Genomic DNA, 13,531 nt, shown 5'->3' with positions numbered 1-13,531 from the left:
GCACTCAGCCTTCTTTACGGTCCAACTCTCACATCTGTACTTGACTACCAGAAAACCATAGCTCTGACTCTACAGACCAATTTCTCAAACAAGGCGAATAATAAAGCTCACTGGAGAGCCAGTAGTTGCGAGAACTCAGAGGCACCTAGAGTGACTCGGCCTTCGGTGAGTGCTCAGAAGTGTCTTCCACCATCAGTGTCACCTGGACTCCAGTCATCTCTCCCGACTCCCACGCCGCCCATGACAGACTCAACCCCTCTGCCCACTTTGGGCCTCCCTGCCCTTCCCTTCGGGTGCACCCCTGTGTCTGCCATGCTCCTGACCTCTGAAGGCTGCTCCTCCCCATCCTGACATTAAAGTCCTATTCATTCTCCAGGTTTCTCTCCAGTGCCCAAGGCCTTTCCCAGCTCCCCGAATGGACCTAGTCTTTCCTTCTTGGACTCTCCTCAGCCTTTGGTTAAGGCCTCACTTAACGCTCATCACATTCTGCCTGGCGCCATGGTTGTTCATGGGTTTTGAGTATGAATATTATTATCATTTTTTTTTACAATTTTGCCCCTCCATCCCCATGCATGTGGCCTTCCAGCAGGGGAATGCAGATTCCTTGAAATTAAAGACAGTCTTCTCCTCCTGTATCATCTGAGACACCGTCACCCAGCCTCCTGCAGAGCTAGTTACCAGCACATGTGTACAAGGTGGAGAGAACTGAGTGTCAGAGCCTAACCAACCAAAATACTGATGGGCATTGGTGAAGAAACTCATTAAATGTATATTTCGACCAACCACAGTGCTAGGAGGTCACAGATCATTTCTTCAGATATTGAAAACAAAGCAAAGCGCTGTGCCAAAGGGCTAGTTAAAAGAGCATCCCCAGGATATTGGACTTTAGGCAAGTTAATACCCACAGTTACAAAAAGTAGGTTTAACTATCCATACCCTTGTGCGGATTCTAAAACACCATGTACAGGCATCCACTACCCCCAGTCGGAATGATACGCATTTGATTGTAACCACAGAAAAGTGGCTCTTCTCAATTTTAGTCCTATAATATTTCATCTTTAAAATGGGCAAATCTTAGGAAATTCTCTTCATCTTGAAATTCAAAACACATTGTGAGCCAAATACCCTCATTGCCACAGGTATGCTAACACAGACCGTATCTAAACATAGCATTTGAGGGAGCCTGAAATGATGTGAATTCCCTGTCTCCTGGATGGGTCTCACCATGGATCAAATCACCCTTTCCTGCCTACTAAGATCTCAGTAAATTCTTTCTCTCCTTCCTTTCCATTATTCTCTTCCCCAGGATCAAACTTTCAGCCCACACAGAGCACTGCTGGCTCCATATTTATTTTTTTTTGCTTTATTTCAATTTTCTTCTTTCCAAAATACACTGTGTGTGTGTTTCCTATTTCCACTGCGTGGGTTCACCCAACTGCTGCCACAGCTACTGGTGGCCTGCTTCTTCTCCCTCATACAAATACGTTTTGCTCTTTAGTAGCCCCCGTTAAGCAATTCCAACAGCCAATCTACCACTTTGCAAATGTCATTAAGGGAGAAAATGCCCTAGTCAGGAGTTTTCAGATAAATGTATTTTCAAAACACCTCAGGCACAGGGTTCTCTCCTCTATGTTTGCAGGATGGGGTGGGTGTAAATCATGGTTCAACTGAAGACGTAATTATAGCAGAAATCATGTCTTCATGTCAATGCATGTTGATTCAAAAGCATTGCCTGAGGAATTATTTAGACTCAGCTCTGGGAGCACAGAGACAGAATAAGGTAAAATCTCCACTGACATTGAGCTTACCGCCTGGTAGGGGAAAGAGGCAAATAGACAGACCATTGTAAAGTGGAGTGATGTGGGATCAGTCAGCTACATTCTGGATGAAGAAAGCTTATAACCTCACTTATAGGCAGTTAAATCATAGCCCTAATGAGCAACAGAAAATAAGAAAGGGATCTCAAGAGGCAGAATTAATATTGTTAATTATAATTCTTTTAATTATAATTGTCATTATAATTCTTTCAAAAGAATTATAAAACATGGTGTGAGTAAAACTAGATTCAGGGAGAGCCTAATTGATTTCCAGGGTCAAACATAAAACATATTTTAAAACATACGTTTAATTCTGAAGCACAAGCACAATTCTGTGGCTGTGGGTCTGTGTACATTCAGTTTGTGGTTTCTAAAAAATAGATGAAAACTCATGTAAGTAAATGATTTCATCAGACTACCTCTTTGAGACTTACCTTTATTTTTCTTTTCCATCTACCATTAATTCATGTTAATCTGTGTGAGGGTGTGTGGGTGTATCTCTGCTGACTCATTCTAATCCTTCTGGGAATGAGATGCACAAGAGAAACAAGGGGCTTCCCTGGTGGCTTAGGGGTAAAGAATCTGCCTGCAGTGTAGGAGACCAGGGTTCGATCCCCGGGACAGTAAGATCCCCTGGAGGAGGGAATGGCAACCCCACTCCAGTATTCTTTGGAGAATTCCATGGGCAGAAGAGCCTACAGTCCATGGGGTCACAAAGAGTTGGACATGACTGAACGACTAACACTTCAAAGATACAAAGAAACAAAAAAGAAATCCGTTTTTTTGTGGCTGAGTCCTTGAGGCCACTTTGAAATCCCAAAAGCTGGCCAGTCACCTGCACGTCCCATAAGTACAACTCACAGCCAAGTGGAGTATGAAAGTCATAATGTGTTCTTTTCTTGGACCACGTGGAAGCTCTCCACCCCACACCAATCAAAGTCTGCAGAAGTGTCCCTGATGGGGTCATGCAAAATATTAGTCAGAGGACTGAATAGGAGTTGCAAGGAGGTGGAAGGAGGTGGCAGGCGGCTTTGTAGTCCAGAATGGTTAAACATCTTGGGATTCAAAGTTAAAGGATGTCTTTGCTGCCAGATCTCTTAGACTGTTTATTATGGTAATGATAACTGGGACCTTCCAGACTATGATGAATTTCCCAAACTTATCAGAAAGAAAAGTGAAAGTGAAAGTCGCTCAGTTGTGTCCTACTCTTTGCGGCCCCATGGACTATACAGTCCATGGAATTCTCTAGGCCAGAATGCTGGAGTGGGTAGCCTCTCCCTTATCAGAGTATCTGCTTAGTTGCTCAGCTGTGTTCATCTCTTTGTGACCTCATGGACTGTAACCTGCCAGGCTCCTCTGTCCATGGGGTTTCTCTAGGCAAGAATACTGGGGTGGGTTGCCATGTCCTCCTCCAGTGGATCTTCCCAACCCAGGGATCAAACCCAAGTCTCCCACATTGCAGGTTGGATTCTTTACTGACTGAGCCACTAGGGAAGCCCAATCAGAGTATAGACCTTCTTATTTCCTATAGGGCAAGGAGCACACAAATCTCTCCCCAGGACCCTTTGCTGATCAGTAGAGCTTACCAGGAGAGATGCTGCCTTACTTGTGTTGACTGTGTTTTGGGATAATCTCTTCAGCCTTCTGGCTAGGGAATTTCTCCTTTCCCTAGACTCCTAAGACAAGAAATAGACAGCCAGCTTCTGAGGGATCTTTCTCAAGTTTCCAAGAGACTGAGTCACAAAGGCATCAGAGAGGAGCCTTCACTCCTTTAATCTCCCCAAGGCAGTAGGAGTCAGGGTGGCTGTGAATTCAAGAGCTGAACTCCTGAGTGTTTCTTGCTCAGATTATCATGCCATCCGTGTCAACAAGAATTGAGTCACATGACATGATACCACCTCCTTTGTTAAAGAGGGATGCTAAGACTAATGTCACTATGGAAGCACTGTTCAGAGGGCAATTTTTAAACACTTAATCTAACTATAGATTTGAAATTTACTAAGCAAGGCAAAATTCTGAAAGTAAAGCCCCATTGCATTGTGACATTGTTGGCACTTGAATATTCCCTCTATATCTCGCCGTCAGTTTCATTATTGTTAGTTGCTCAGTCATGTCTGACTCTTTGTGACCCCCAGGGGCTGTAGCCCTCCAGGATTCTCTCTCCATGGAATTCTTCAGGCAAAACTATTGGAATGTGTTCCCTTCTCCAGGGGATCTTCTCAACCCAGGGATCGAATCTGGGTCTCCCACATTGTAGGCAGATTCTTTACCATCTGAGCCACCATGGCTAAATACACACACACACACACACACACACACACACGCTGCCTTTGTCAGTTGCAAATATATGTCTGCAAGTGATGTAGCCCACTTTTCGTTTATACATAGATTCCTTCCATTTGTTCCTTTCCTTTGGACTTTTGAAAATAGGAAGAAGACATTCTTTAGTTGTTAGACGACTCTTGACAAAGGATCCAGGGGCTCCTGTCCTCATATATTTTCTTTAACTTGTTGCAAGTATTTGGGGATGAGGTTGGTAGGAAGAGTAGAGATGATGTCAAATTTCATGATATTTCAAAGCTAATGATAAGCTTCTCAAATATATTCTTGAAAGGTAGACAAAGAATAACTCAGGAAGTAAGAAAGCCAGATTCATCTGGAGAGCCAACCTTACATTCTTTGGCAAAGGATATGAAGATGAATAAGATACAAATCTGCAAATATTTGAAGACGGAAACATTACTGAGTAAGAGCATTATTTGACCTGGCAGGCATGGGTTTAGCCAGCATTCACACTGAGAAATGACACTGATAACTGCTATTGGAACTGAACACAGCATTCATAGAAATAGAAGAGGCTGTCCCTAGCCAGACACATAGATATTTTGCTAGGCAAAGCCTCAGGCCTGTTCAAAGTGTTTTATTGATGCCTTTCAGAGGATGAATGGTTGGATAGCATCACCAACTCAATGGACATAAACTTGGGCAAACTCCAGGAGATAGTGAGGGATGTGGAGGACTGGCATGCTGCAGTCCGTGGGGTCACAAAGAGTCAGACACAACTTAGCAGCTGAACAACAACAAAAGATCTTTCTTTCCAGGTGTTGCAGTGGTAAAGAATCCATCTGCCAATGCAAAACACACGGGTTCCATCCCTGGGTTGGCAAGATCCCCTGGAGGAGGAAATGGCAACCCACTCCAGTATTCTTGCCTGCAGAATCCTACCGTCAGAGGAGCCGAGCAGGTTAGTGTCCATAGGGTCGCAAAGAGTCGGACGTGACAAATGCGAGCTTCAGGGCTCCTCCCTGCACCAACTCTCTCCAGAGCTTGTGCTCAATTTCATAGTCATAATCTCGCATTCCTTTTTGTTAAAGAGGGCCCTCAAAATTGCATAATCTTGAAGATCCATAAAGTCTTGATCAGCCTCTGGTCCTGGCAGAGTTTTCTCAACTCACAAGAAGTTTATAGTTATCAGCCCCACAGCAGGGTAATTTCTGCTGAAACAGGTTGTGGATTGAAACCCAAAGCCAGCCATCTGGACCCTCAAAACACCCCAAATACTGAATCCTTTTCTGCAGACTTCCTCCTCAGAGCCACCTCCTTTGTATTCCGACAGCCCTGACGGTGACTCTGAGGATTAGTGTGATTTGTAGTCAGAGGGACAGGGTCAGGCCCTGGCTGTCATTTTTCTGAACTCAGAACCCTGAATGGGGGCCTACATAGTCAATGCAGCCATGTGGCTTCAGACACTTTCCTTTCCTGCAGGAAAGGAACTGCTTGCCTTGTTTAATGTGGATCAATATGCTTTTAGATTGCTCTGAAGCTGAGCTGTAGGGTCATGCGGAAGAACAGAACCAAACTGGGCTTCTTCTATCGCTATGTGCTAAGTTGCTTCAGTAGTGTCCAACTCTTTGCGACTCCATGGACTGTAACCTGCCAGGCTCCTCTGTCCATGGGATTTCCCAGGCAAGAGTACTGGAGTGGGTCGCCATTTTCTCCTCCAGGGGATCTTCCCGACCCAGGGATGGAACCCACGGGCTTTTATGTCTGCTGCATTGGCAGATAGGTTCTTTACCGTTAGCACCACCTGGGAAGCCCTATTCTATTGCTCGCTAATTCCTTTTAAGAGGGATTACTGAAGTCCTCTGAGTCCTCAGCCCTCAGGTGGCACAGACATGCTGTTCTACTTTCACTCTTTCCTGTGGACAGGTGTGTTCCTACAGACAGGTATGTTTTAGTGCTGCAAATCAACACCTTGTCCTTCTCATGTGTCTTCTGATGCTGTGAACCCTGTTCTACTTTCACTCTTTCCTGTGGACAGGTGTGTTCCTACAGACAGGTATGTTTTAGTGCTGCAAATCAACACCTTGTCCTTCTCATGTGTCTTCTGATGCTGTGAACCCTGATCAGGAAACCCTGGCTCATCTTGGAAGCATGATGGAAATACCTGGGATTCTGTGCTATAGAGTTTTAGGTGTGGAAGAACTATTCTAGAATTAGGCCAGGTGTGAACTTGTAGAGTCCAGTTGGATTGTGGTGACTCTTGTTTAATGGATGCCTTCACCAGTTTATTCACAGTACCAGCTGAAGGGAAGTCAGGTACACAGGCTCCTCACAAGCTCTGACCTTGTTTATAAGAGCAGAAATGTTTTTGGGTAAAAAGCCTTGGGGATATGGTGGGAACCTCTATGTGGACTCAGCTGCATTGTGAGCAAAATTGCCCACATCACTGCCTGCATTGGCTCAACCAGCATTTTGCAGGGAGGGCAGATTCTCAGCCTCCCCCACTTTAAAATAAAATAAAATAAAATAAAAACATCATTTGGCTATGCTGCAGGGCATGTAGGATCTTAGTTCCCCAATCAGGGATTGAACCCAGGCCCCCTGCATTGGAAGGATGAACTCTCAACCAGTGGGCCACCAGGGACTTGCCCCAGGCTCCCTTATCTTGTTTTGTCTTTCACCAGGAATGAGTATGTGCTCATTTTTCTCCTTTCATCCTAACAAAGTCACATTTAGCAAATAAAGCTTCTTTCCTGGGACATTTGCTTTTAGATTCTAAGTTATTTTTCTCTTCTCTCAATTCTCCACTCCAGGTGGCCAAGCAGGCTGCCCTTCGCTCCTTTAGCTGTGGGAGGGTCTGTCACTTCTGGAGCTACTGCTTCTGGCCACCATAGGCTTTCCCTGGTCATTAAAACTGATGCAGGAAGCCACCTGCATGGCAGCAAAGAGCAAGGCATCTGGGCTCAAACCTGCCCCCTCCCACAGTGCCACCTCCTCCTTGAGGCGCCCAGAGCAAGCTCCCCTCCTGCTTGTATCACTCCACGCCTCTCCTGCCTCTTCCCTCTCTGTATCCAGCCCCCAGCTGCTCCCAAGGCACCCCAGCCCCACTCCCAAGATGTTTGCATCCAAGGAAGGTGAAGAGCAGGAGAGAGGAGAACGAAGAACCGCTTCTCCCTGATATGCATCTCATGTACCCATTAATAAGCAACACACTCTGCTTCGCAAGCGCATAAGCTAACCTTAACCCTGGCCATAGCTAACTGCCGATTTGAGGAGCAGAATTCTTTTTACTTGAAAGAAGAATGGAAACAGCAGGATTGGCGCAGTACCTGATCGACTCTGGCATGAAGTGCTTCACAGGTTGCAGGGGAGAAGACGGGAGCTGAATTCCTTACAGAGTGAAGGCTGAAGGAAATGATCAGGGAGGCTTATATGCCTTAAGCAAGCATCCCCAGGGGCTGGTCGTCAGCGACTCTAGCAAGCTCCTGCCTCATTCTTTGGCCTTTTGTGCCGCCTCTAAGGTTCTGATGCGTCCACCAGGCAAACACACTCGACAAACAACCCTGAAGCAGAGTCAGGAAGTAAAGTCAGTGGCTGCCCCGTGTCTCTGAGTGATGAGAGGAGGGTGTGGCAGGAAAGGAGGCTTCAGAGTCTTGACATTTAGTGACAAAGTCTGAAAAAGTTTGCCTCTCCTCTCTCGGCTGCCTCAAGCCACACAGTGGTGGTTTTTCTTGTACCAGGCATGTTGTCATTCAGGTATATAATTACACACACACACATCCCCAGACAAGAAAGTTCAATCCCTTTAAGATTTCCTCCATGCAAGGGCAGAGAGAGAGTGGAAGGAGCCAACAGCCCTGCTTTTTTTGGCTCTTCTGGACAGTGGGCGTGGGAAGCCTGGGGTCTTGCTCTGTCTCTTTCCCCCTCAAATACCGGCTGTCTGCACTGGCTCTAAGTGTCAGGAGAGGAAATAGGGGAAAGGAGCATTTTCTGGAAAATGACCACAACGGTTGACTGGGGGAGGAGGGATGAGAGGGCGGGAGGACTTTTTAAAGTTATGTTTTCCTTAAGCCACCAGAATCATGAAATCCAGCTAAGTCTACTTCTAGGAAACCCCCAAATGACTTGGGCATTTATTTAACTCAATGAGAACCTGTCAGGCCCATTATTTCATTAGTATTTCTGAGACATCACTACCGGGGATTTAGTGAAACTCTTCTACCTTCTAGACTTTTAAAAGACTTGTCATATGACCTCTGGGTCACTCCCTGCCTGGCCATTTATTCTATTTATCACTAGGGAAGGAGGAAAACTGCTACAGAATAAAACCCAGGACAAGAACAGCACCAAGGGGAGCTGTGTGCAAGGTAAGTGCTTAGTTGTTCAACCTGAAATCTCCTAAATTTTCATAAAATGATGGCATCTGAATATGCATGATGATTGCATTTGACTCTTCTCTTTTGATTTTTAGGGCAATTTTGTGAAAGAATTGATCACCTAAGGCTGTTGCTGATTGTTCCATATCTGTTTAAACATTTATGAGAGAAGGCAGAATGGAATAGGATCTAGGATTAACTGTGTGTGTGTGTCAGTGTGATTTTGAGATCTCAAAAAAAGAACTTCAAGAATCACTTGTTACTTTTTTTTCAAAATCCTTCCTATAGGTAAAAAAAAGATTAAGATATTTTCTGATAAGAAGAAATCAGCCTGAAGGTTTGAGTTGAATTTGAAGGACCAAATTTTGGTCCTTGGTTTTGCTGAGTGGAACACTGCATTTGTTGTAAGCTTCCTAACCTGTGACTTAAAGAACTCGTGAGGTCAAGAGATATCTATTGAACAATATGTCCTTACTTCCTTTGGGCAACTAAATGCGGAAGTGGAGAGAGGAGATAAAAAACCAGATTCACAGGAACAATATGGAAATTTCACCCAGTATAACATTGATTAGCAGACAACAGTCTAGACGCCCATGAAATTACACACAGATTATAAAACGCATTAGCCATGGGTTATGAACCAGGTTCCTAATGTTTCCATAGTCAGAACTGTTTACATTCCTCATACCTACCATGGAAAACTTACATAACTTTTTTCTCGTAAGGATAGGTAACAGATTTTAAAATATTCTGGCGAGGTTTCCCCTTACGCCAACTTAAACTGATTTCTCCACCGACAAAGGAAAATAACTACCAATGATGCAAAAAAAAAAAACAAAAACAAAAAACAAAACACTATATAATCACTGAAAATCCATAACAAACTTGCTCTCACAGACACTAGAAGGGGGAAAAAAAAACTTTGCAAAGAGAGTAAGCCTTCTCCCTCCATCTAGAGCGCTTCTACCCACAGCATACAAGATAACATCTGGATATTGTTTTACGGGCATGAATAAAGCCTTTTTTTTTTTTTTTTTTAGCCCCATCATTAAGTAAAAACCTGTTTTCCACAACAAACAGCACTTGTAAATTCCCTCAGATAAGTTTGGACGTCTTGAATGATTTCAGTCAGTTTCAACAGAGTCATACTTTTTTCATTACCTTTCGAAGGAAAAGTTTTTTTTTTTTTTTTTTCCAGAAATTCCTTCAGGGTGCAACACGCTCCAGTAATGACCGACAAGCTTGCAACTCTTACCTGCAAGGACGGGTGAACGCAGATGCCTGGCTAGATGTGGAGTTAGGACAAGGCCAGGGAAGGGACCGTCCACGCCGGCTGCCTGGGGAAGGCTGGGTCCTGAGGTGTGCTCCAAAGGAAGAAAGCTCTCTTCACTGTTCACTGTCAGTCAAAAACAAGTTGGTGCAAGTTGGAGTAGGATTTACCTGAAGGAGCTGAAGAGAGGGAGAAGGAGACTGGGGGAGATTGGGCGAAGGGAGGGAGGGACGGGCAAGGAGGGAGGGAGGGAGGGAAGGAGAGAAAAGTGAGAGAGAGAGAGAGAGAGAGAGAGGGGAATCTGAGAAAGGAGGCCATGATGTCAGCAGTGTGTCTTAAGGGGATCTACAGACCAGCAAGGTTCTGAGGGCCACCCAGTCCTGCATCCTCCAGACACCTGCGTGAAAGAAAGCCAATGCCCTTTTAAAGGAGGCCAGTTAATCTTTAAGAAACTCTGGCCCCTCTTATCAAAGCCCTTGCAAAGGTCCCTTTGCGGAAATAAACTATAAATAAATAACTGGGTTATCTTTTCTCACAAGCTCTCCTTCACTCCTGTTCTCCCCTCCTCTTCCCTCTTTCCTCTCCAGGTGAAGAGTAACAAAAATCCTCTCTCCTGGGAAAATTGGAATGAACCCATATAGACACATGCAAGCATCAAATACGTTGCTGCTGTTCAGTCTCCCAGGTGTGTCCGCCTTTTTGAGACCCCATGGACTGCAGCATGCCAGGCCTCCCTGTCCCTCACCATCGCCCAGAGTTTACCCAAGTTCAAGTCTGCTGTATCGGTGATGCCATCTAGCCATCTCATCCTCTGATGGCCTCAGTCTTTATCAGGCATTCATATATGCAAGTGTGGCAGAGGGACACCGTGTTTCTAACTCAGCCCCTCTTATGGCTGTATTGATTAGTTCCTATAGCCTTTGTTTTCCTTGATCAAAAAGCATAAAAGTGGATAGACACGGGTAAAACCAATTTCTTCCACAGCATGGAAGTTGGACTTGAAGTTCAGTGTTGGAACTGGCCAGCATCAGTCCACAGGGTTTCACGCTTCTCTGAGAAACAGTCAGAACTCCGTCCTTGAAGCCAGGGTCTAAGGGGTGATCTCTCAGCCTCTGGCAATGGAAGCAGTGGTCTTCTTCCTGGAATGTATTAGTGTGTCCTTCCTACCCCACCAGTTTCTGGTAGTCATCACACCTAGGGAGACCAGTCCGTGGTTCTTGTCAGTTACCCGCATCCTGTGACCCGACTGCATGCTAAGTCGCTGCAGTCGTGTCAGACTCTTTGTAACCCTATGGACTGTAGCCCACCAGGCTTTTCTGCCCTGTGGACCCTGGTAAATCCTAAGGGATAAGATTCCCACGGGCACTTTCCCCAGTGAGATTCCCCGATGCTGGTCCAGAGGAAACACCGGGTGGGATGCAAAGACTGTCTGTCACCATGGAGACACTGATACAGTCACACAGTCCCCTACCCCAGAACCTGGGCAGAGCCCGGGGCACTGCAGCTGCTTCACATCAGAGACACCAGGGAGTGACTTGATTTGATGAAAAAAAGTGATGCGTTAACTTTTCCTGAGTTTTGGGTTCCAGGCTCCTGTGCATACCCTCTCCTTGATCCTAGGTTCAGCTGTCGCTGTTTGGGGATCTTGAACTCAATGAAGGCAGGAAAGGGTGAGGAGTTATTCTGCTTTGGGGGGAAAGGCCCGAGACCTGCCCCTTTCTCCTACTTTTCCCCTTGATTCCGAGCCAAGGCATAATCGTTACCTGATCGCTTCCCCAGAGGGAACAAGCATCTGCCTCCGTCCTTGGGTCCTCTTCTTTCTCATGAAGCAAAGCTTTCCTCTTCCACCAGAAGAGTATGTGGCCCCCCCCTGAGAAAAGACCCTGGGCTCCAGCGGTTCAGGACTTGAGACACTGAAGAAGCCACACAAGGTCCAGACCTCTTCAAGCTGATGGTCTTCCTCCAGGTGGGTAGACTCAGATAGACCTCCCAGGAGGTTGGATATAAAAGCCCCCTATTAAAATAGGTAAACTCAAAGATGAAGAAGAACGAACAAGGGAAAAATGCAGCCCTTAAGGCCTGACTGTATCCATCCTGAGGGTCTGCATGAGCTGTTCCCTCTGTCTGCAGTCTTTTCCTTCAGGTCTTCATCCACTGGCTGGACCCCTCATCATGGTCCAGGTTTAGCCCAAATGGTACCATTTCATTCCCTCTCACTTTGTATGTCATTTAGCATGGTCTAAATTGATAAGTTACATGAATCCTCATGTTTTATCAATTACTGTCTGTGCTTCACTGCAGAACTCGATCACACCTGTCTGGTTCACCACAAGTTTCTGGAGGGACACCTGACACATCATAGCCCCTCAGAAAATTAATTCTCAGGTAGATCTATGAAAGATTATAAATGGATAGTCTGTTTGTTACAAATGAACTTTAATTCTTATTATTTTAATGCATATTTCCAGTCTCAGCTCTTATTAGTAAACTAATATTTGAATGTTCTTTCTCAGCTCATAGGGTTTCCCTGGTGGCTCAGATAGTAAAGAATTCACCTGCAATGAGGAGACCTCGGTTCCATCCCTGGGTCAGGAAGATCCCCTGGAGAAGGGAATGGCAACCCAGGCAAGACAGACACGACTGAGAGGCTGACACTAACACCTCTCAGCTTACAAAGCTCTTCAGAAATGTGATTAACTGGATGCTCAGAGCCAAAAGGCATAATTAGTTGCACCTTAAGGTTGAAGAAGTGGAAGCCAGAGAGAGTGAGTGATTTTCTCAAAGCCTCAGAGCTAGAAAGAGGTGGGTTGAATCTCAACACAGCTCTTCTCATGCTCAGTGCATGCATTTTTCATTAGGCTACATTTTTCCTAAGTTAGTCTACCGGGGGCATAGATGTACATGTGTAGATTCCTTTGAGTATCAAGTAATACACTACACAAATTTAATCACAGGCTAATACTCTGGCAAGTGTTAGTTCTTGCAGGACCATACACAGCAGAGATCGGATTCATTCAGTCAGTCTTTAAAAATGATGAAAGAAGAAAATGAGTAAAAAGAGGATGAACACACTAAGTAATTTAAATTTTAAGACAATATTTTTCACTTTGGTGATGTTAACCTGTTTTGTTTTTTTCATTTTGTTTTGTTTTCATTTGGGGAAATACCACTAATCAGATGATGTTGCAGATCTGATAGAATTCACAAGAGAAGGTGAGGCATCATAAAGGCATGATTAAAGAGCTGACAGGTGAGAACAAAAATTCTAGAATCAGCATCCATGAGATTTCTGTCACAGGGGACAGACTTAATTCTGCATGTTTTAATAAGTGGATAATCTAAGCATTTCTGGAAATTTCTGAGGGTAAATGGGGGAATGGGGCTTATGTGGTAGCTCAGAGGTAAAGAATCCACCTGCCATGCAGGAGCCACTGGAGACATGGGTTCAATCCTTGGGTGGGGAAGATCCCTTGGAGGAGGGCAAGGAACCCCACTCCAGTATTCTAGCCTGGAGAATCCCATGGACAGAGGAGCCTGGCAGGCTATAGTCCATGGGGTTGCAAAGCGTTGGACATGACTGAAGCGACTGAGCATGCATGCAAATGAGGGGACGAGGGCAAATAACTAGTCTTGACAAAATATGTTTTTTGTCACCTCAGCTCCGTCTCATCCAGTGAACAAATGTTTTTACACAGTCGGGTTCTACGGAGTGGATTCTGCAATCTACCTTTTGAGATTTCGTCAAAGAACACAGCTAATTTGTAATGGAAGATGGTCAATGTTAT

At 45.1% G+C, this 13,531-nt stretch overlaps 1 protein-coding gene across 1 annotated transcript in view; it reads right to left on the bottom strand.

Annotated features, from left to right (window-relative positions):
• Positions 1 to 9,835, bottom strand: part of KCNJ15 (potassium inwardly rectifying channel subfamily J member 15) — a 63,308-nt gene extending 53,473 nt beyond the window's left edge. The window contains exon 1 of the mRNA XM_025293949.3: positions 9,732 to 9,835. The gene's annotated coding sequence lies outside the window, so the exon portion shown is untranslated. The remainder of the gene's footprint in view (positions 1 to 9,731) is intronic.
• Positions 9,836 to 13,531: the final 3,696 nt, after the last annotated feature.

Source organism: Bubalus bubalis, chromosome 1, assembly GCF_019923935.1.
Source record: "Bubalus bubalis isolate 160015118507 breed Murrah chromosome 1, NDDB_SH_1, whole genome shotgun sequence".
In the NCBI taxonomy this organism is placed as follows: domain Eukaryota; kingdom Metazoa; phylum Chordata; class Mammalia; order Artiodactyla; family Bovidae; genus Bubalus; species Bubalus bubalis.
Note: the sequence above shows the minus strand (reverse complement) of the source record. Positions and strands in the feature narration are given on the sequence as shown.